Genomic DNA, 23,996 nt, shown 5'->3' with positions numbered 1-23,996 from the left:
AGGGGGGGCAATGTGATTTCAGCCGGTCTATTGAAGTGGTGTAATTGGGAGCATGACCAACGATGTACCGGCTGGAATGCTATAAGTCAGACTAACTGCTTTTAGTGCCTTCTCTGTTTCCCTTTCTTCTTCCTTCACACTCTTTCATCGCTCCTCATCACTTTACATCGCCCACTTTCACCTCCAACTCCTCCGTTCACGTGTCTCTCCTGAAAAGCGAAGGTGGTCCATTCTACTCACAAGGCACGAATGTTCGCCAGGAGTTTTGAGAATGAGCTGAAGGTCCACGGCTTGGGCAAACACCCATACCCCCCACCGCATCCTGACCAGATCTTCCATAAAACCAGGCAAAACAGGTCTTTGTATCAGCTTGTAAGCAGCTGAAAGTTTTATCCACTCAGTGATGCAGAGAGACCTTGACTTTGACCCCTTTTGCTGTATTGAGAATCAGCCGAAAAGGGAGCAGTAAATACAGACAAGACTTCATTGAATTGAATGTTTGGCCAAAGATGCTGATCGACAAATAGGCCAAGCTGTCAGAAAACACTCCTCTAGCAAGGTGTTTGTTCACATTCCCACAATATGTTAGATTGTTTGCTCCTTGAAAAGGGCCGATAACACCACACGTCTGTAAAAATCAGACCTTTCTTTAGAGACTGCTCAGCAAAACCTACCCCCTATTCCACTAAGAAACCTTGCCCTCAGTGCTCTCTCTTGTACTTCCTTCCAACTTGTTTACCTTAGAATGTTCAACTCTCAAACTAGTTTCTTTCTTCTTTTTTTTTCCCTTCCGTCTCTTTTCGCTCAGATTTGTGACAGATCGAAAGAGGACTACGGGGCCACGAAGCGGAGGCTGTGAAAATCTCACCACACTTTTAATGACTTTTAATGAGATTCATAAAACATGCACAAACTTGCAGAAAAAGGGAGAGCGTGAGAGAGAGAGAGGGGAAGAAACAGAGGGAGAGAAAGCAGCACTGAGCGCCACCAAGCTGACAGCGAGCAGGCTTGACATTTGGCCTCTCGTAATTAGGGAAGTGCCAGATTCCGTCCCACTAAATCTCAGCTCAGAATCATTATTCTCGACGGTGTTGACTCCACGGTGTCCAACCCGCTTAAGCCCTCCTCTGTGCTTCTTTGTGCCTCCCACCCTTCTTTTACCCCCCACCCCCACCTCCTCCTGTAAATATCGCAGCCAAAATTACATTACAGTTTTGCGCTTGCCTCCCCCTTAATTGCTTGCCCTCCAAACACAATCTGCTTTGGCAATACATAAGATGGTATGTGAGTTAACAGCGACAGTGAGTTGGCAGCGCGGAGGCTGAGCGGGAAAAAAAAGGGAGCACTAAGACGACGAGATAAAGTGTGGAGGAGAGCTGGAGAGGAGTTGATCACACACAGACAAGCTGGGGAGCAGCAGACAGATGCCGCGAGAGCACGGCTGTCATCCGCACGGCCAGGATGGAGGGAAGAAACGCAGAGGCTGAGATGGAGTGAGAGAAAAGGAGAAGTAGATTAGGCAGAACTGAGAGGAGTCGGGGATGAAAGAAAAAGAAAAACACTAACTTCTACTATGTTACTGGTCAGAGTGTCACTCTAGAAAAAAAAAAGTGGATTGGATTTTCTCTTTGGGTTTGACATTGACTTTGCAGAAATGCATGAATAGCAGATGAGCTAAAAATTTAGCTACATTTCCCATTGTATATAACAGAAAAGGTTTCAGAAATCACCAGATGTTTGTGATAAATATTTAGAGTAGAATGACTTAATTAAGGCTTAGCTAGTTCGTAGACTTTTTTCATGTGTATGGACCAAATATGAAAAACTACAGACAATGGAATCCAATTTTCTTTAAAGTACAATAACGCTTTAATTAAGCATCAACAGGAAGCAGAAGCAAACCATGGTTAATGGCTAAGTTAGCCAGTCATAGTACAACCACTGTGCTTACAAATCATGAAACTGTTAAAGCAAAGTAGATCATTAGCTTCATTAGATCATTAGTAGATCATTAGCTTAGCACTGAAAGAGGCTCCCTGTCAGATGCTACATTTAGCATTAGCAACTGAGAGTTAGCCAGCTGCCCTAGCTTCACAGTGCTTGCATATAATGAGCAGACCTGAAGTTTAGTATTACTAGGAAACTATCTGATGCTAACTTTAGTGTTGTTAGCTAACAGTATTCCTACATTGCTTTCAAACTTTAAAAGTAGACATTTAACAGATAAGAAGCCCCACAAGTATGTGTCACCTTCCACATTTTTTGTGGCTAACTGTTTAGCCATAAGTAGTATTTTGTGAAATAGTAAAAATGAAATAGCTCTTCAGTGCTGATGGTATGCTGCTCATAAGCAGATGCAAAATTTTGCACTATTAGCAGATAACAATTACCCATAATGGGTATTCTTGTTGGAAGACTGATAAATGTGAACAGTGTTGAGTCACACTATTTTTTTTTCTAGAAAGCACCAAAAATACTGCCACACAAGCGCCCAAATTGGTTGAACTACTTCCTTTCTTGCTCCAAAATAAGTCCTAAACCTACCTAAATGCTAAGATTTTAAACACGCGTCACAATATTTGGATTTTGACATGTTTATTGCTTGATTCCTAACTGTTGTCTGTATGATACTTTTATGATGTAAAGCACTTTAGAGTGTATTTTTGCTAAAATGTACAATGCAAATAAACTTGCCTTGAATTTTATTTATAAATAAACTTTATAAATAAAGTTTATTTATAAATGTATGCACTCGCTCTTCCTTCACAGAAGAAAGCCCACAATTTCAAAAGAACAGAACCCCACACCTACAGTGAAACACAGTTCTGCAAACACTAATCTCTTGCTAGTTATGTTACACTGAATAAAATTAGGAACAGTTCAAAAAACTTTCCAGTTTTGATTGAACCACTTTTTAGCTATACACCCGAGTCAAAATATATAGTCCCATCAACAAAGAACAGTTATAGGAGGAAAATTTATTTTTGGCATTTTTTGGGCCACTGGAAAAGAGCTGTTGACAAGTTATGTCCTCTCAATCTGACAGATATGGAGAACTTGACCTCATTTTAACTTGACAATGCTGATTAGCTCAAACACAGAATGCTGATTTTTTTAAAGTCTTTTTTTCCCTGTTTTCCCCCTAAAAAATAGCTTGATTTACAATTGAAGTCCCCATGGTACATTAAAACTGGAAAAGGTTTGGAAGCTCTTTATCATGATCTAGCTTTCTTATGTTTTAAAAACCTTGGATTTTTCTCAAAAAAGAAAACAATGTATGCTTGCAAGAAAAACAGTCACCGGTTCCCTACCCCCTGTTTAAGAAAAGTTTACACCAAGTTCTGTCATTTCCCTTACGCCTGCAGTCTCATGTCTTGCAGAGAGAGCCAGTCACAGAGCTAATCTGGGAGATGGCAAAGAGGGGACATGGGTTTGACAGGGGCTCGCTTACTCCATAAGCCTGTCACTAATGCTAATCCCTATAAGGGGGAGCCGGTTGTTTGGGTGAAGAGTAGAGGAGGGGTGGCAAGCGAGCACGGAGTGACACCACAGCCTGTAAATATCAATAACATCTAGAAAACGTGGCGGTATTAGCCCAGTTTGGGCCCCGCACCACACCCTCATCCGAGTCCAGTCCGGCCCCCGCATCTTTATCCTTTATCTTGCAGGGACTGAGCTGAAGTTAATCTCACCAGCCGTTATGACAGTCAATTAGCAGAGAAGAATGTGGCTGGACTCAAGATGCATAAAAGTGACTGCATGGGGGTTTGTGAGGTGTGTGTGTGCACGTGTGTATGTGTAAGTGAGTTTGGTACCCAGTGGTGTGTGTGTGTGTGTGTGTGTGTGTGTGTGTGTGTGTGTGTGTGTGTGTGTGTGTGTGTGTGTGTGTGTGTGTGTGTGTGTGTGTGCGTGCGTGTGCATGCGTGTGTGTGTGCCTGCGGAGAGATGTTCCACAATGACAAGTATCTCTGTGTCCGCCCCCCTGGAGAGCAGATGGGATATGAGCCTGCCAATGAGACAAGAAGAAAGAGTGGTGTGTCTGTGTGTGTTTGTCAATCATGCATATGCACACACACACACCCATGATGGCACTTGAGCCTGTGTGTGTGTGTGTGTGTGTGTGTGTGTGTGTGTGTGTGTGTGTGTGTGTGTGTGTGTGTGTGTGTGTGTGTGTTTGTGGGGCTGTTTTCTCGGTGCACAGAGAAACACTAGTTCCACAGTCGCACAGTTTTAACAGCAACAGTCTGGCGAGTGGATCGGGGAACGTTTTCTAAAAGCGCTGCCTTGTTATAATGTGACACCTTTGGACGGATAAGGGAGGGGGAAAAAAAACATTTGCTTTCACTTTGCTCAGTAAACGCTTGAAAAGTTTCATTGCGTGAATTAAAAAAAAAAAAAAAAAAAAGCAAGACTCCTGTAGATTTTATACGAGTGACTAAACAAAGTAACCAGAATGTGGAGTTTTGAACCTATTCTACGTGAGAAATCGTTCAGTTGCAGGTAATTTGGCTGTGTGTTGCCCACCAGGCAAAGATGGAGCCAAACAACCTCGTTCTCAAAGCTACCAGACTTGGCCGTGAATTTGAGGAGAAGTTGAGATAGTGGGCCGCTTTCTTTTTCGCACACTTTTTAAGGTAATATTACGATCAATAGCCGCAGATCTAACAGCAACAGATGGGCGATTATGTTGAGAGTGTTTTGGATTTTTTTTTTTTTTTGCAGGTAAGTTTGCCAACGGGACAAACTCTGAGTGTGAACGTGTTTTTAACCGATGGGAGATATGAAAGCGAAAGAAGCATCGATTTGACAAATTTTCCAAAGTGACATCGGGTGGAAATTAAATGGAACTGTAAAATATAATTGGGAAGACTGATTTGAAAATTTTGACTTTCATCAGGAGTCATTTAGTTGAGCCAGTCAAATTTAGGACTATTGAAAAAAATATTGCTTGACTGTTTTTCTTAACAGTCAACTTTTGTTAATTTCTTTGACAAAAGTACCTATTTATAATGTCTTCCAATGTAATTTATTGCCATTTGAACAAATAAAACTTTTGCATTCAGCTCCTTAAGACAAGGATTTTTAATTGGATGAAGGTCTGCGGATTCACTTATAAACGTGGCGTGTGCAAAAAAAAAAAAAAAAAAGACACAGGGCCCAAGAGAGAATCACTTTTATAGATCACTTTCCACGCAGGTTGTGATGTATAAAACATCAACTTGACTGGGGAAAATGCAGCCCCTCACATAAACTCTGACTCCTGCGTTCGTTTTGGAGACGGGGAAACTGGCGAAGCAGATGGTGAGGTGGGGAATTGAAGCCACTCCGCATCGTGAGTCTTCTCATTTAATTTCACTCCATATCAAACTTTAATCATAATAGTCATGTTATTTAAGCTTCCACCAGTGAAATACATACCTTTCAAAAAAAGACATCTTGCATGTAAAAATCAAAGTTCCCAAACCATTTCAAAGTTTTCTCAGCATTTCATTCCCAGATGATCACCAGGGTGATGCGTTTCATGGATCAACACACAAAATGTGCGCTTTACGCATTTTCACAAACTGTGGAGGAGTGCCACTGACGTTACAAAATTATGGTGGCGGTGTTTTCCTTTAATTTGTCTCTCCACTATCATGGCTACCAAAAAACTTTTTTTTTTTACTCTCCACATCAACATATTTCTACCTTTGTGAAATCATGTTTTTTTTTTCGTGGCCATTATTGATAATGAAAAAACATAAATCAGCCGACTCAATTAAATATACCAACATACATGAGGTACTTTGCTATAAGATTACTTGCTGCAAAGTAATCAATGTTGCAAATGCACTTAATAGCTCATTTGGCCTGTCACAATACAATTTTTCTGTGATAGATTATCCCAAAAATTATTACAATAAATGATCATGTTTTTGTCTTAAAGCCATTTTCAAGTGATATAATGTATAATAATGCATGGACACATTCTAGGTAAATAAACTTTAAATTTTAATTTAAAGTGTATTGACATTTAACAGTGGAATTATTAAACTATTTGCATATTTTAAATATGCAAAATATATAAACAAAACAGCAGAAACGACAAAATTAATTTTGAAGTCTCTGTAAGCAAACCTGTCTTTCAAAAAATGGGCTAGTTGAGACCAAAGCACCAGACTGAAGACTTTTGTTTTCCAGTTTTTGGTAGAAAGAGAGAAAGAAAAGAGAAAAAGCTTTAAATTTATCATATGATTAGTTGAATCATTGGTTATTACGACAGGCGTATGTTTAGGTACATTTGGCTGCTCCATCTTGACCGCTAGATGGCTGTAAATGTTGCAATTTATGCAGTTTGTTAGTAACGCATATCTTGTGTAGCCAAACATATCCTTCCTAAACACTAAAATTAACTCTGACATCTATCAAATCAAGTCACAGCTCATGTGACTGCAAAACTAATGGTCCATTTACCTTTTAGGTTGTTTCTGAAACAAACAGCTGGGAGTGGAGCCCAGCTTTATCTAAGCTGTAAAGTGGGAGGTTAGAGCCTCTGAACCAGAATGAGAATCTCAACTTGGCCACAGGACGCCCCCCTGAACCTCTGCACTCCCTAAAAGAACAAAATATATCTTCACTGAGGGCAGGCAGTGTGCAGGGAAGCCCATCATGGCCCATAAGCGAGCATGAATCGGCCCTGCAGACCAGGACAATAGCCAAGAAAGTGTTCATCTGCTAATGTAATTATCATCAAATTCAACAAGAGAAAATTTATGCCTCTTTTTTAAAAGTGTTTTTTTAAGCTATGCAGGCGCAGCCGAACTATGCCTGACATAGCCATATAAATATAAGCCTGTTTGTACACACACTCACAAAGGAGCAGCAGCTGTGGCATCTGCATTAGTTTTTGGATGAGTGCACATCTGTTAGACTGGCTTAGTGCAGTGAAACTGGCTGTTGACAGCGAGTGTTTTCGCTCAGGCTCGCATTGTGAGTTATCAGATGTCCACAGCGCAGAGGACAAAATTTATTTGTGCCTTCTTTCTCCAGTCTCTGCCGTCCTTTGTTTCTCACAGATATTTCTCCCTCTGGTTTTCCCTTTCATTTTGAGCATGCTGGCCAGCAAGTTATATCAATTATATCTTAAACAGGCTAAAATATTTGTTACCTGTTTTAAATGAATGATTTGCCCAGGTTTCTTTAAAAAAAACATCACATTTCCAGAGGGGACGGGGCAGGTCGAGGCCACGCAGCTCACTGCTGCCAGGAATGTCGGATCTGCCTTCAAACATCCTAGCAAACACTCACGGTGACATAAAGGCATGTTTTCTGGACCAAAGGTGTTGATTGGTGTGATTAACTCAAAACTCAATGTTCTGTTTAGCGAGTCACAGTATTTCTGTGTAGGCAGCGGGCAGAAAATAGAAGCGACGATTTGAAAGGAATTGTTTGACCCTCAGCTGGACCTTTGACTTCTCTTTTTTCTGTCTTTTTTTTAAAGTACGTTTTCATTCACACCACTTCTTTAGCGTGCAAATGATCAAAGGCATGATTACTCAAAATGCAGCAGTGTGTGTGTGTGTGTGTGTGTGTGTGTGTGTGTGTGTGTGTGTGTGTGTGTGTGTGTGTGTGTGTGTGTGTGTGTGTGTGTGTGTGTGTGTGTGCAGTACTTTCGCAGCGCTTCAACTTTACAACCACAAAAGTATATTTTATAGGAATTCCATATGATATATTTTCTTCCACTTACAATGTTGTGAAGTGGAAGAAAATTCTATGGAGTTCACAAACGTTGGGCTTGATTTATTATGATCTCTGAAATTAAATCCAATAGAACCAATTGTTTTCAAAAGTCACTTTATGAGCAAATGTACAGATCTATGTGTAATTTAATTTTAGTGTTAAAGTTATTTGAAGACCTTAGTAGTTTGCTATGAGCCTTAGTGAGCAAAAACATCACAAACAACCAGGAAGACACCAGAATAAGCAATACTATTTAAAGCAAGTTAGGTTATTAAAAAATATTACCAAAATTGAATATCTACAAAAGAATCCATAAGGAAGCCATTATTAAAGAGGAAGCCATAAAAACTCCAAAAGGAGTAGTTCTTATGGCTACGAATGGGGCAAAAATATGAGGAAGGAGTTCTGGAAAGATTTAGTGAAGATAGAAGGAATAAAGTATATTTTTTAAGCCTCCTCCCAATTATCACTACATGGTGACCCATCATTCACGCCCTATTTGTAAGACAATGTTCCCCTCCAAAAATTGTTGCATTTACGGAACAGAGGACTGAAAATGCAGCAAGCACTGGAAAACGCTGCAGTGTGCATGCCAGGCCTGCAGGAGGCAGTGAAACCTTATAACACAATGCAGGGGTTAACCACATGCTTGTAAGTCCAGAACAAAAGGAAGACAAGTTCTGAGTTGCACATCTGACCTGTCGATGTAATCCGAGTCTTATCTGACGCCATCATTGTTCCCACAGAACATGGAGGTCCGTCATTGTTGTTATTGTTGTACGCGGGTGAAAAACAGGGTGTCAAGATTGACTGATGTCATCGTTTCTGAATGCTTTAGGTTTGCGTCTACACAAACACAGTGTGATTCTAAAAAGCTTCACTCTTTCAGAAGAGTGAAACTTTTGTCAAACTTTTGCAAATGCTGTTATCCCGTGTCAACAAGAAACCATAGTACAAAACAATATTCTCACTTAACTGTCCTGGCCTTGTTGAGTAAACAGGCCTTTACAATCCCAATAAAACTGGAGTTTGTGGCTGCAACATGTCAAAATCTGGGAAGATATTCTAGGCACTGTACTCTATGTGTGCTGGTCACCTGTTAATGGCTAGCTGGGGAGGAATTTGTGTTGCAGAAACTAAACAGGTCCTTTAATTGGGGTTGAGTGAGCAGCAGAGTCACACACAAACACACACACACAAGCACGCATGCACCCACGTAGCAGCCAAGTCCAAGCCAAACCCAAGCCAAGACTCTGTGTTTAGAACAAGAAAAACACTTTGTTTACGCTGTAGGGCCCTTCACTGCTCAACCAGCGAAAGAGGGAAATCAACTCATCCCTGGTTCCCTAGTCACCATTGCGTTGTCAACAGATGAAGTCAGCATCTCACACCCAGCAGATGGGGTGTGCAGAACAGCGGCCTACTTTACCAAATGGACTTTGTTCTCCCCCCCGTCCTCTAATCAATGCTCATCATCTGCAAGACGAAGTTGTAATTGGAAGGTTAGGCAAGAGAGTGCTCGGAGTAAATCTGTGATTATTTGAGGCGCGTGTTGGCTCTCGTGGAGGTTTTAACTTATTGAGGCATTTCAGGGCAGGAAAAAAAATATATGCAAGTACGTGTTATTTATTGTCTGAAAGGAGACAGATTTTCTTGGAGACAATCCTGCAGGGTTTTTGCTGTGAATCTTTGCCAGGGATGCTCAATATCAGATGCAGCTTATTTAAAAAAATAAATAAATAAAAAATTGCATTGCTTTGGTTAGATCAGAGCATCCAGATGATAAGGACACGCCCACCCAAAACGCCCTCAAATCAGATGAACAAATAGCTCAGGCTCCAGAGGGAAAGCATACACACACACACACATACATAATCATTTATTTTATTTATTTTTTTTATCATTTATCCTTTAAGTTGTCTGTTTTTTTGTCCATATAATTCCTTTATTCTTCACACCCAAATCAAGAGGCTCTGTGCGCCGCAGATAAATAGGAATTCCAAACTCCAAAGGTTCATTTGTCATGGTGTGAATTCCAAGAGTAGAATCTAGAAATAGCTCGACTGTTCAAGCGCGTTGTTGCCTGGGGCTTGGTGGCATGTAGGAGGCTTTGGTGATATTTGCCTTTTGCATATTTTCTAGTAGGGGGCTTTTTTGGAAGGCAGATATGCACTTTTCCCATTGCAAACATGGAAAGTATGGGGGGTGGGGATTTTTTTGTGCACGCGTTCTGAGCTGCACGTTGTAGGAGGCTATGCCCATTATTTTGGTATGACATTACAGTTTTAATTGAATTGAATACAATTTATTCTTAAGAAAACTTTTAATTAAGTGCCATATGGACAGATTGTGGAGTGGTGGCCTCCATGATATTCCCTTGGGGACATTTGCTGCATAATTAAGAATATGAACTGCAATACCATGGTGAGATTTAATGGAAACTTGCAGTCTAAATAGACGACGTTAGAAAGCCATTATTACCAGCCAGCAAGGGCTATGAATGGTTCTCAAGGGACTCGAGGCGTGTGGAGTGGAACCCTGGGAATAGAAAACCACTGAGACTATGAAGGGAAGTGGGAAAGTAAGCAGAGTGGAAGCAAAGCATTTAACTTTCTGAATTAGACGGAAATATTGTAGTAACAGGTCTCTAAATATGGGATAAATCTGGGCAGGTTCTCAGACTAGAGGAGGTATGCTGTCTTCTGCCCAACTGAGAACAGGTCGCGAGATTAACAGCAGAAAGTTCAGATATCTTTGTCCCCAGAAACACTTTCTAACTTTTTCTGGGAAGACCTTTGAGGCCAGAATTGTCCCAGAGTCCCTTTGACAAATTATGGGACAATAATGGAGACAGTGGTAGGAGTTCGTCCCACAATCAATGGGACAGCTGGCTTGTTTCCCGCTCCGTCCGCTCAAATCATCGTGTCTTTCAAGATACTTCACCCGACTCGGCTGCTGGTGGGCAGAGGACCCGGTGGCATTGCAGCCTCAGCTCTGTGGCTACTATCTAGCAGCTTGCCACCGTCAGTGCATGAACGTGTGCATGAATAGGTGAAAAACTGAATGCAGTGTCAAGCGCTTGAGGGTCCTCTGGACTTGATGAAGCGCTATACAAGTACACCCTCAACTGGATGCGAAGAAGGAGCAGTTCTATTCCAATCGCCTCATCCTATCTTTAAGGCTAAGCATGGCCAGAAAAAATTCATTTAAAACCATTACTAAGTAAAGTTTTTAAATATATGCATAAAAAAATAACAGAACTTAAGACCTGTATCTCCACAGAAACATGCAAACCTTATCCAGCCAACTGGCAATAAATTTGAGACACATAAAAAGCCAGATGACTAGAAAGGGTATCAAAGCAGTGAGTGACAAGTGGCCTCAAAAGTTAGACTTAGACTCGTACTTTATTGATCCCTTGGGAAGACTCCCTCAGGAAATTAAAGTTCGACAAGCCCAAAGAAATAAATGCAGTTTATATACACAGTCCTGTCAAGAAAAAAATGAAAACCTGTGATTAAATTAAAGCCAATTTACTTTCTTTTAAAAAATGAATTTAAGACGTTTCAGTCTTAATTCTAAGTATCCATGGACACATTGGAGTGGTTTAGTATTCCAGGCCCCAATGGAAATTTATGCTGGACACAGATGAGCCATTATTTATACTTCTTTGCATCTCTATGATGATTTTAGATCTCATAGAAGATAATATTTTCTTCTCTCATTCACAGGTTCTTTTGTCCTTTAATCCACACATCATGCGAGTTATAGCGGTGCTTCTACAGGCAAAGAACATGATGTATTGTTGCTGGTCTAAAACATAAGATATCACACCGAACGCAAGAATATGTAGCTCTCATGTTATACAAGTATAGAATTGATGCTCGTCAAGTTCTTTGGTATTCTTTGGTACCAACACTTTGATACAGATTGTCTTGATCCAAGTTTCTTGTGCCTGTCCAATAAAATAAACAAGAAAAAATAAATTCATGATATATTTGATTTGGAGCCGCTTTATTTGTACACCGCCATGGAGAAGTAAGTATGATTGAAGCAATTTTGACTCCAATTACCGCAAAGGACCCAACATCACCATGAAACCACAACACACTAGCAAAGAGCCACAACAGCAAAGAGCCACAAGGCAACAACAAAAAAGCTAACACATCAGCAAACAGCCACAACAAGCCAGCAAAAACCCACAAAACACTTGCAAAAAAAAAAAAAAACACACAAAATGCAGAAAAGAGCCATAACAAAACAGCAAATAGCTAAAAGGAAACAGAAAAAAATGTTACAGCACTAACAGCAAACTATTTAAGGTGTCCCCTTCTGGAACACCTTAAATAGAGCAATAAACGCAATTTTTCAAATGAGAAAAATAAAGCAGATTGCAGTAAGGTTGTTTTTTTTTTTAACCACAAGGCTATTTGAAAATACCTCAGTCTTGCTTCACTTAGAACTTTAAGCTTACTTCAAAAACACTAACATTTACATAAAACAGCAACTACAACCTTTCAATTTCCCTCCCTCAGTAACTACAGCATACTTTTTCCTAATAGAGCATTGCCAATAAAAACTCACCTGTGAATGTAAGTTCACACCTGAATAACCTTATGAAGAACAAATAGCTAAAACTCAATACCAAGTCAAAATCAACGCTGTTGGACTACTCGACACACATCAGCCCCAATTGTTTAGTGCTCCAGTATAGCAGTAGAACAGGTTTAGTACTCACATTAGCCGCGGTGAAATGTCTATAACCTGGAGTGACGCCTCAAAAACCGCATGGAGCAGAGCAGCTGGCTGTATCCCGCCTTGTCAGAGGACCTTGTAGCATGGAGCGCTAGCTGGTTTCTACGGACGAGTGTCTTCCGGTGTAGTCCACCGGAAGACATTCGGCCTTCCGGTGGACTACACCGGAAGGCTTTATCGTTGCCACTGGAGTTACCAGCGGTTGCCCTGGTTACCTGGAGAGCTATCGCGTGCAGCTGCCGCCTCGCCCAGGACCTCAGTTTGGCGAAGCTACACAGGGTGAAACATTCTTCAAGTCCCGCTGCGTTACGTATCTTAAAATGTCACTGACCTATGTTCAGTCTCTCTTATTTTTCTCCATTTGAAGCTTGCTACTCGGAGCCTAGCTTCTAGTTCGGCGTTTCCGTTTGTCACGTTCTCCTCGCGTCCTTCCTGACCTGGTTTCCGTGCGTCATCCGTTCAGCCAATCAGAAGTCTTAGATAATTCAGTTACGCATCCAATCACTTAAAGAAAATGGAGGGATTTCGTTTTTTTATTATGGAGTACGTTTTCACAGTCCCTCTCAAGAACATTCACGGAACCCTAAACCAGTCTGTACAGCTCATAACATTTCTGCTTCTTATATGTATTTTTTATTTGATGTATTTTGTGCCATACTATTCTCAATGTTTTACGCTCACAAATCTGTTTTTGATTGAAACTGAACATGCACTGGTGAGAATCGATCATAATTCACTCTGCAAAAAAATAATTTAAAAATAGCATACCTAGCAAACTATACCAAGACAAATGAGAAGCCCTCTACGGGACAGATCATAACTATATAATCTAAACATCACCAACTACATCAACCTTCAGGAAAGTTCAAAAACTTGTTGGATATGCTAACTGGTGTGACCAGTGACATGGCAAACAAACTTTTTTTTTTTTTTCTCTCTCTCTACATGTTCAAACACTGTAGCAGCGTCCTCACTAATCTTGCATGGTTGTGTTGTACCGTTTGTGAAACGTTCTGTTAAGATAGTTGATCAAAAACACAAGTCGTCTTTGTCACCACTGTTGGCGTTACATCCGAGCCGGTCTTCCTGGATTTCAGGTCCTGGTTGGTGAGAAAATCTTTAGACTTTTTTGGCGAACAATTCAAATTGATTTCTGTTGGGATCATAATTATAATTGTCTAAAAAGAACATTTCCCCCTCACCCCCACCCCATCTTCTTCAGCTCGTCCTATTGGAGTAACGATAATCAAGGTTGTGTTTTGTTACCTCAGTGAGCCCAACTGAAAATAATGAATAATTTCATTGAAATAACGGACGGACGTGAAAGTCCCACAGTGCAAGGAAGCGAGAAGAACTGTATAAAAAAATCCACGTGTTCAACAGGAGAAGGAACATTTTGAAGAAAAAAAAAAGTTCTTTTGGATTTCCTCCAGGCTCTATGAATCAGTGGCTTCCTTTATCTATGTCTGCAAGGACTTTTGACAATCCGCGGGCGACATCTTGTTCCTTGCTCTTATTTATTGTTTGTCTCAATGGCCAGAGCTACTGTAAGAAACTGTCCAAAAGTGGCTCGGTGCTCAATAGAGCCGCTCTGCTCCCCCCCCCACCTTCAATTGTTGCCAAGCACTAATAACTATTTGACGAGAACACGGCAGGCCGAGGCGGATGAAGTCAAGGTAAGCTATTTGCTGTGAACAACAGTAAAATAGAAAATTCCTCTGTTGTAAGCGCTTAACAAGCAAACAAAACAAAGGGAGGATGGAGGGGTAGGGGGGACGGACAACGAATAAAGCAAAGATGTAAAAAGCTGGCTGCATCAAAGAACGCTGGAAAGAGGGAGAAAGGACAAATTAAGAGGAAGGAACGTAAAAGAGGCTGTTGAGAAAGCAGAGGAGAGGGTGAGCACAGAGGCTGGATAACGAAGAAGAAAAAAAAAACAAAGGTGAGAGAAGAAGGGAAATCAAAAGGTGCGTGTGCGAGAAGAAACAATGAGTAGGGAGAAATAAAAGGAAGTGAGGCCACAGTTAGCCGCCCGGAGAACAGAACAAACTCATTTACAGAGCAGACTGCCAGACTTGAAAACAATTATCTGCCATCTTCGTTTCCTCTGTCGAAGAGCAGCCTGTTTTGCGGGGCTCTTTGTTTTTCTCAAGGACATATTCATTATTTCAGATGAGACCCATTTGAGTCTAAATAAAGACTTTCTCTCCTCCCTGTCAGATTCGGTGGAGCTGTGATGTTGCATCTGAGGGGACGTGAAAACATGTTTGAAAAGGGGGCTGATGAAAGCGCTCCCCTGCCAGTAATGCATGTTCATTAAGTTGAGATTCTCTTTTATTCTTCACATATTGGGTGCTAACATCTTTGTTTTTATTTTTTATTTTCCCTTTACTTATTTTAGGGAGTTTTTTTGTTGGAGGGCCACATTGTACCGCACAAATCGTCTGGGAATCCATAAGCCGTGGATGACATCTTCTCCTTCGTTTGTCACCCTCTACACTAGATGTAAATAAATTTATTGGCGATCCAGGCACAAAATGAGCAAAAAAGCCTTGAATGGAATTAATTTGTTATTGCAATCACATTAGCTCTCAAAGAAGAAGGAGCAAAATCGAATTTATAATATAATTACATCTGTTTGTGCTTGCGCTACAGTGGATTTCCTCAACATTTCACCGAGCAGGAGAATCCAGAGAAAGACCAGTTCATCCAAAGTCCTGGATCCTCTCTCATGCTCTCTTCTCTTCATCCGAGCCAACAAGTCGCTTTAGGATGGTCATCAAAGATGGCTGATGTTTGGATCGTCAGCCATTTCTATCTTGGTTTGGTCCTTCCAAATCAATGTAAGACGAGTTTCAATAAGAAATCTATCCTCCGTTTTCCATTGATGACAAATGTTTCAGATTTCGCTCTAGTGTCTAAAGTGTTAGGTCGTACATTTTAATTGTTGAATTCAAATGTTGGAATGACTTTCAAGACCACAAAGACACAAAATACAGAACGGGTTGCTTTTAGAGGAATTCAAGTAAGTTCCGAAGTGATACCGCGATAAGACGCCACAGCAGTAACCCCAATTGGGAAGTTTGCTTGTTAACAGCAATTATTCCATAATCAACTGTGGCATTATAACAAAATGGAATAGTTCACTTAATCACGTGAGACGCCATGACGAATGTCAGAAGTGAGGGACGGGAGTGTTGAACGACAGATTGCTTTCCCAGGTTGTTTTTGCCAGTTTAGCCACGACTTCTACTTGGTCAAGTCAAGCTAATGTGCCTTTGGAAGTAGCACACCTCTGAGGTCCGTAGACAACGATATTTACAAAAGTTAGCAATATATAGCTCAGAAATAGTGAGCTTAGAAAACAACCTGTACCTTCTCCTTCATGTGCTGATTTGGTCAAATTACCGGCTCTTACTTTGTAAAAACCTTTTGCTCCAAATACACCAAGAGCTGCCGGTCCTTGTGATTGACAGCTGCTGTCCATCACCACCATATTACTCCCCATTAAAAATTGCACAATAAAATGACATTTGTTTTTCATCCTCCTCTATTTGAGCAGCTGACTGTGGAGTACTCTTTGACTACTTCACACAAGGCAAGGTCTTTGAAGTCATGGAGGAACAAGCTCGGTGTGTAACAATCTGTCTGGTCTGCGAACAGTCATGACCTCAAATTGATAGAACATATTTGGGATGAATCGTTACAGGACGTCTGGAAGAATGGTTGAAAACGTCCATGAGCACACTCTTAAAACCTTGTGGAAAGTCTTCAAAGAAGAGTTGAACCAATTGAACTGTAGCTGCTGAAATTGGCCCGTCATCGTCAAGTGGATTAAGAACTGGATTTCACCCAAAGCATGTGTGTGAACACAAACAAGCCAATACTTTTGGTAATAGCTGAAATTTCAGAGAGCTTACAATGCCATGTAAATCTTAAGCCAGGATCATTGTTGGCCATCTTGTACAAAAGCCTTTGGGGAAATCAAAAGATCTCTGAAATTTTATTTCAGACTTTAATTTTAATAATAAGAGCATTAACAATCACAATCTGCTCTCCATTCAGTTTGAGATTGATCTCTCCGTCCAATGTTTCTGCTGCACCTTCCATCACATGGCGTGAAAAGAGCCACTGTCTTTATGTCATGTTTGTGTCGTGTGACATGTTAAGATCCAATATGATGTTTCAAACTGTACAGTTTTTGTGGCCTATGAAGCAAATGCAGGCCCAAAGCATGATAGAACCTCCAACCCATTGAAGTCAAAAGAATTTTATTGCAGTGAATAAAAGTCAAATGAAAGGTTATGTTTGTTTTTTTTCAACATGAGATTATACAGCTGCAATACAAGCAGAAATAATTTCAAAGCTTCCCCCTTTTTCTGCACATCTTTACCAGAGGTGCCCAGTAATTTGTCTGTATTTGACCAGGCCGCCTGGAAAACGGGCCGTACCCACTCGTGTGATCGAACTGAAAGGGGTTGGTGGAAAGCCGGCTGTAATCACATCCAGACACAAGACACCTCTGACAAACAGTAAACAAGAAGCCAGAAGTCTTTACGACTTCACACACAACACACACATTCCCAGGAAGTGCTAATCCTCTCCGGATGAGAAGATTCTGACATAGCAAGAAAGTAACTTGCTGCTTGTGTGCTCGCAGCCTCCCCGTTTCCACCTCGGGTCACGACGCCGAGCGCAGACGCAATCATGCCGAGACGCGGCGAGGTTGGCACGGAGAACTAACCCGGGCCCGTTCGGGGTCCCGTCTCACCTGCTCCGGGAGGCCACCGCGCCTTCGCTTGAAGGACCTCTGTGTGGTGTGGAAATGAAAGGAGGCGGCTATGGACACAAACACACGAATGCATGTGCACACACAAACCCAACACACTTCAAATGGCCTTCAAGAGTCCTGCATTCCACATTTAATTGGAAGCAAAAAATAAATAAAGAAATAAAAAAATCACAGTGCAGCACCTTCCAAAGTAAACTTCTCACAACTGCGAGCCAGCCAATCGCACGGGGAGCCCAGGTCTCAGGGGCCCCGCCCTCGAGAAATACGCACAGATAGCCTATTGTTGGTAATGGAACAGCGGTCACACACACACACACACACACACACACACACACACACACACACACACACACACACACATTGAGTGTATTTCCTGCTAAACGAGCTGTGAACATGTTTTGTAATTAAACTGGTTCTTCGGGTGCTGCTGGTGTTTTCACAACAAATTTCCCCCTCCCCTAATGCCATCACGAATAAGATCTCCTCGTTCATCTCCATCAGGACGCTTTGCTTAAGAAACAAATGCGATTCTTAATTTGCACATATTAAAATGAAACCGAGGTGAGCGAGCTCGCAAGTGGAATTTCACAACTTTGATCTGGGCTCGTTTCACTGCGATGTGTGTCAGGAGGGAGAGAGACGATGAGCAAAACAAATAAAACATGAATTATTAAATTAATTTATGTCAATACTTTAGGTAAATTGCATTGAATCTATGAAATTAACTAGAAAGGGATAGATTATAAAATGCATGTAATTTTTTTTTCAAAAGTATTAATAGAAATTCCAGGTATTAACAATATGTATAATATAAGAATAATATGTTTTGATAATATAATACAATACACTAATATATAATATAATATAATACAATATAATATAATGTAATATAATATAATATAATATAATGTAATATAATATAATATAAATATAATATAATATATATGTGAAGACTATCCTGCACAGAAATGAAGAGAAATTGACGCCTGTTGCTGTTCGAATCAGCCTGCCACGTTTTCCCATAATTTAGGGTATTTGTTTTTGTTGCGGCCCTCCTAATGTTTTAAAGCATGATTTAAACTCTCACTCTCTAAAATAAATAAATGTGTCTGAATCCAATCTGGATTAAAACATTAGAACTGTGAGTATTTATCCCCCAAAATCCACTGCAGAATTTTTAAGAGGATGTGAGCTCCTGTTTTTATTTAACGCAACCGCACGCACACACACACACGTTCAGACACAAGCATGAGCGCACACACACATACAGACACTCAGGGGAGGGGACATCTGTGCTGAACGCTGACCAAAATCCATGGTGACTTTGCTCACAATACAATTTTGTTGGGAGTGTTAGAATTTGTTTCAAGTTGATGGCACAGCCTCCATTTTGAGTTGACTTTGATATCATTCTGCGAACAGTGAAATGTCTGGATAAGTGTTGCGTTTAGGCCAGCCATCTGTACCATCTCCAACTCCAAAGCAGTTAGAGACAGAGAGCCCTCGAATTAAAGCAGGAGAGGTGGGGGCGGGGAGGCTTACAATGGTTCACTGCTGGCATCTACTGGAGAACGAGGGGAGTCCACCCGACGCTCCAAGTCTCGCCGAGGCGTTTCTCCATCCAAGTCGACGGGTAACTCTGTAGATGCGGCGCCTCGGATAAAACCACCAAACATAACAGAGATGCGACTTTTAGGTCAAAAGTAAAAAGGCTTTTCACATCAAAAGAGTTTGTATAGAGAAGCATGTCTGATTTGGCCCATGTGGAAAGCATGTTGATACTGTGATGCTAATTTAATGTCAGATACTTTGAAAAAAAAACAACAAAAAACAAATTACCTTAATAAAAGTTAACATGTTCTAATCTTATCTCCACCTGTATATTTTTAGTATGTAATACAGTTAATGAAATAGTGAAATAAGAATATGAATGCTTGTATTGTGAACACATCCAATCACACCCAAATGACAATTGCTGAAAGTCCTTGGTATTGGTCAGTTTTATGATTGACCAATCAGCTTTCATAAAAGAAGAGCACAAATATGCTTGTTCTGCCAAAAATGAATGCAGATGCTTGCAAGATTCTGAAGCCTTCGCTGTTCTCACCGTCTTCTGGGAGAAGCCACACATTCTCACCGTGAGAAATCCATAGAAAATTTCGTCTTCTTGGTCAGAAATATCAACTGGAACGCCCCCAGAAGTCAGACTTCCTATTTGGAAAGTGGTAGAAACTCCAACTTATCCCACATTCTTAAGGCCAACTCCATGTTTCAATATGGCCTCTCCTCACTTTAACAGGGTCAAGGTACATCACATTTCTACCAATAAAGGACAAAGACCAAATAGCACTCAACTGTTGGCAGAAAAATACAAGAAAATTAGACTGCAATTCACCAAGATGCATGTTGACAAGACCCAAGGTTTCTCCACTATCTGATGAGCTCATGGGAAGAAGCTGAAACGTTTTTGGCCTTAATCTCTTTGTTAATCAAAGGATTGTGTCAAACGACCTGTTGCACCTCTTGCCTGCGCTACTTTGTTTTGTTTCAGAAAAGCTGTTTTGTTGCACCACAAAACACGGGGAAACTTCAAATTGTTCATCCGCCCAAGAACTTGGAAGTGAAAACCACAGAAACTTTATTACTTCTCCTTCTTCATTTTTATGTGTTTGCGCTGTTTACATCCATGTGTGACTTGGGAAATCACTCCTCGGTGGGACAAAGCAAGAAAAACGGCGAGAGAATAAACATCGCCTTTTAACGGAGAACAATCCGTCTCTAATTCTTGTAATTGTTGCCTCATAATATGACACATTCATACCAGCGTGGTGCATTCAGCTCGGAGTCTGCTTGGGATGCGGCGGATCGAGTTAGAGAGTTCATCGGTTCACAATGAAGAACAATGAAATCCCCCGGATCGGTTTCCGAGACGTTGCTCGCTTGTCATGCATACAAGTTCCACAATGAGATCCTGTGTCGTTGATAATATTGAAAGAGATCGAGAAGGCCCAAACCAGACACGAGACAAAGGGGATTGTCTTGATTATTTGTCGTTGATGGCTTTGAGGATAAGAATGCCTGAGATTAAGGCCTGCTGAGAGAGGAAAAAAAGAGAAAGAGGGGGCGAGGAGAAGTAGAGAATGGGTATGAGTAGACTGGAGTAGCGCTCTGTGATAACTCCCAGCCAACAGCCTGTTTGATCCTGAGGGATGGCATAGAGGATGTAAGGCGTTTGAAGCTGACAATCCCTTTGTGATGATAACACATGTTTTTTAGCGCGCTCGCTGATCCTCCCTTTCCCATTGTATTACGGGCAGCAGACGGCAGCTGCCTGGGCATTGTAGCGCTGCCGCTAATCTGAGACAATATCTTTAGGCCCAGCGCAGTTCTAAAGCAGCTGTCGGCATTGTGGGAAGCACTCCTAATCTGCTTCAGTATCTTTTAGCCCCTCGTTTAGCTCTTTGATCCTCTCCCATTATGCTCCCCTCGCCGTTCACGACGAGCGACTGAGCCTGGCAAAGCTGTGCTGGAATGTTGGATCTGCCGGGAGAAAGGGAAAGACGGGGAAAACCCGCGCAGAGCTCCCTGTCAGAGGCTCGTCTGAAAACTGATGTCTCGCAGTGCGCTTCCACGTGCGGCACTTTCACAGCCCTCACCGAAGAATGAGGGAGATGGAGATGGCAATGACTGCTTGTTCTCCGGGCTTTTATGTAGACGTTTTGGTCTAAAGCTGCAGTTTGATACCTTTATAGGATAGTTCAGCGTTTTGAAAGTGAGATTCTGTTGGTATACTACAGAAGTCCTCTGTTTTGGCCTTTTATTAACACTCTTTTATATAGTCTAGTACCTGTATGACAACATGAAGCAGGCCAGAAGAACCTATGTTGAACAATCCCTTAAATCTGTCAGTCTGGAGATGCTTAAAAATATTTCTAAGGTTTTGGGACTCCTGCAAACCACCGTTAGAATCATAATCCTCTAATGGGGGAAACAAAGAACAGCGGAGAACCTTTAAATTAAGTGTGTATTGGCCACGTCACCAAATATTCAGTCAACATTAATATCCATCTGTTTCGGTTTTGCACGTCTGCCTTCGCAGTGGAGGACGGTTGTTTGCAGTGCAGGCAATTTCTGGTAAGTTTCATAGCATCAAATTGCCTCGTTGCATGTGTCACGGGTAAACATGACACATGACACATCAGTAACATTTCAGACATCAACAGAGTCCGTGACTCCAGCAAGCAATCATTTCTCAGTAACCAAGAGTCAAGATCCTGTCTAGAACAAGGGGCTGGCTTTTACCAGTCTAGTCCATGCAATTAAACCGGGTGTAAAACAAGCAGCATTTCATAAAATCAGTGACTGCTGAAAATATAAATTTTGTTTTATCTTCAGCAGAAACTTTTTAAGCAGAATGCCTGGTCACAATGTCCAGCCAAGTTCAGACGTGAATTCAATTAAGACGCTGTGGAATGACCTCAAACAGGTTGTTGGTGCTTGAAAAACCCTCCAATTTGGCCACAAAAAAGAAACAACCCTGGACGGAAGAGTGGGCCAAGATTTCTTCACAGCAAAGTTTAAGACTCACTGCCAGTTCTCGTAAATGCTTAATGGCCGTTGTTCTCGGCCAAGGGTGTTAGTGATTGGACGTAGGAGGCTATTTCTTTTCAAGCAGGGTCAGATTGGTTGTGTCTGGCTTTCATTGCTTAATAAATTAAATCATAACTTGATAACGTTTAAGATTAGCAGAAAACGACTGAAATTCTGGAGGGTCAGAATGCTGTTTAGCAGCATTAAAGACAGACACCTGATGTTCCAGACAAATTTCCTCACATTTGGAGAAACAATTTCTTGTCATCTAAAGTCAGGAAGCCAGTAAGTCAAAATGAGAATGTAAAAAAAAAAAAAAAAAAGAAATAAAATAAAGATTGGGAAAGGTGTCATGGAGGTGTGTGCATCAGTTGGGGGTGTTAGCAATCTGCAGTGAAGCTGAGAGCAGACAAGCTGCACACAATTAACAGAAGCATAAATACCTCAACGTGCTTAAGCAAGCCATTAATCAGATATAAATAGAGTGAAGGAGCCCTTTGTGATTAACGAGGTGAGACTCTCTGCTAATTACTGTTTCCCTCTCTTTGGGTAATTAGGTCGCCGCCTTACTGAGGATAACTGAAACTGTACTGACCCTGCCCCTCCCATTCACTCTGGCATTTTCCTGATTTACCGTCTGCTCATCTGTGACAGTGGGAGAATGCTGCCATGAGTTACCGAGTTTCCGCCCATGTCTCTTTCCTCACTCGTACTCTTTCAGTTGGTTAGCTAAGGAATCACAAGTCGTTCCCTTTCCTGGTGTTGCAAGAGGGAAGATAACTTAGACTCTGCAGATATGGAGTCTTTGCAAATAGGACGTATGTCTCCACAACGCCTTTCATCGTAAGATAAGAAGTCTGAGCTGGGGATCTCTGCAGCTCCTCCAGAGTTACTATAGGTTCAGTGGCTGCTTCTCTGATTAATGCTCGCCTCGCCCAGCCTGTCAGAGTGGGTGGATGGCCATGTCCATATAGGTTTGCAGTTGGCCCACATTGTATTTTTTGTTTGTTTGTTTATTAATCTGTATTGATTCCCAAGGAAGCAAATTTCACAAAACATGTACTCACAATATCATAATGCCAATTTCAATTCTCGAGAGGAAAAGACAGGTTCACCTGTGCATCATGGTAAATAAAACTCCCACTACACCTCTATTTCCCAGGCAAAGATTATGAAGTCTAAAATACAACAGAAAATAAAAAAAAGAAAAGAAAAAATAAACAATAAGAAAAATTAAGAAATAAATAAAAATGAACTATAAACATAATATTAAATAATGGATAAGAGTATCTAGTATAAAAGAGAGGATTATCAAGGTGTTTTTCTTTATCTACCTTGGGCTATAAAAATAGTCTTACTTGCAAATGACAGATTGTTTCTGTTTTTAAGCAATCGGCTGAACAGTGCTCTGGCAACTGGAGTACCCAGAGAAACCCTGGGTAAGCATGAGGGAAGCATGCAAAACTCCAGCAACATTGCTTCCCTCTATGGTAAACATCCATCCTAAATTGACGAAGGACTTGCGCTACACGCCGTTTGGACCACGGCAATGATACCTTCTATGATCTGCCGTTAACCCTAAACGAAACAGAGGGAAGAACCTCCTTCTGCTCCCCCGGAGTACGTGATGCAAAACATCCACCTTGCGGAGGTTTTGCTTTATGAGTTCTCCAGAATGACACGTCTGATGGATGTTAATAGCAGCCGAGTCAGCACCTCCGTTCTCCCAGGCCGCACCCTGCCATCACTGCCGGGCTCACTCTCCCGCTCCCTGTCACACACTTTGGGCCACTGGTGATTTACAAGCGTAATCAATTACTACACACTTACACTAATTGTCTTCGGTGGGAAGTGGCTGCTGTGACCTTTTTATTGGAAATGAAAATAAGTGGAGGCGCAGAACAGGCGATATTGGATTCTGTTGTTAATTAATGTGTGTATTATCTGGGTGGATGAAGCCGGGGGGAGGAGGATAATTGAATTACAGTCAGTGAGTTGGATAACGCACTGTTGTAATTGTTCCACTGTATAAGACGCTGCTCATATTAGGGAGACGAGGAGTGGGTTTGATTCGCTTCGAGAGAATAGCAGAAGTCATTTGTTTGGTTGTGGGTGTGAGGCACAAATTTAACCATTAGGT

At 41.3% G+C, this 23,996-nt stretch overlaps 1 long non-coding RNA gene across 1 annotated transcript in view; it reads right to left on the bottom strand.

Moving 5' to 3' along the window:
- Positions 1–12,885, bottom strand: part of LOC129376074 (uncharacterized) — a 38,502-nt gene extending 25,617 nt beyond the window's left edge. Inside the window, exon 1 of the long non-coding RNA XR_008607710.1 lies at positions 12,458–12,885. This is a non-coding gene — a long non-coding RNA (uncharacterized LOC129376074). The remainder of the gene's footprint in view (positions 1–12,457) is intronic.
- Between the last annotated feature and the right edge of the window lie 11,111 nt (positions 12,886–23,996).

This window comes from Poeciliopsis prolifica, unplaced genomic scaffold, assembly GCF_027474105.1.
Source record: "Poeciliopsis prolifica strain line A6 unplaced genomic scaffold, Auburn_PproV2 SCAFFOLD042, whole genome shotgun sequence".
Lineage (NCBI taxonomy): Eukaryota > Metazoa > Chordata > Actinopteri > Cyprinodontiformes > Poeciliidae > Poeciliopsis > Poeciliopsis prolifica.
The sequence above is the reverse complement of the archived record's forward strand: the minus strand, read 5'-3'. Positions and strand labels throughout refer to the sequence as shown.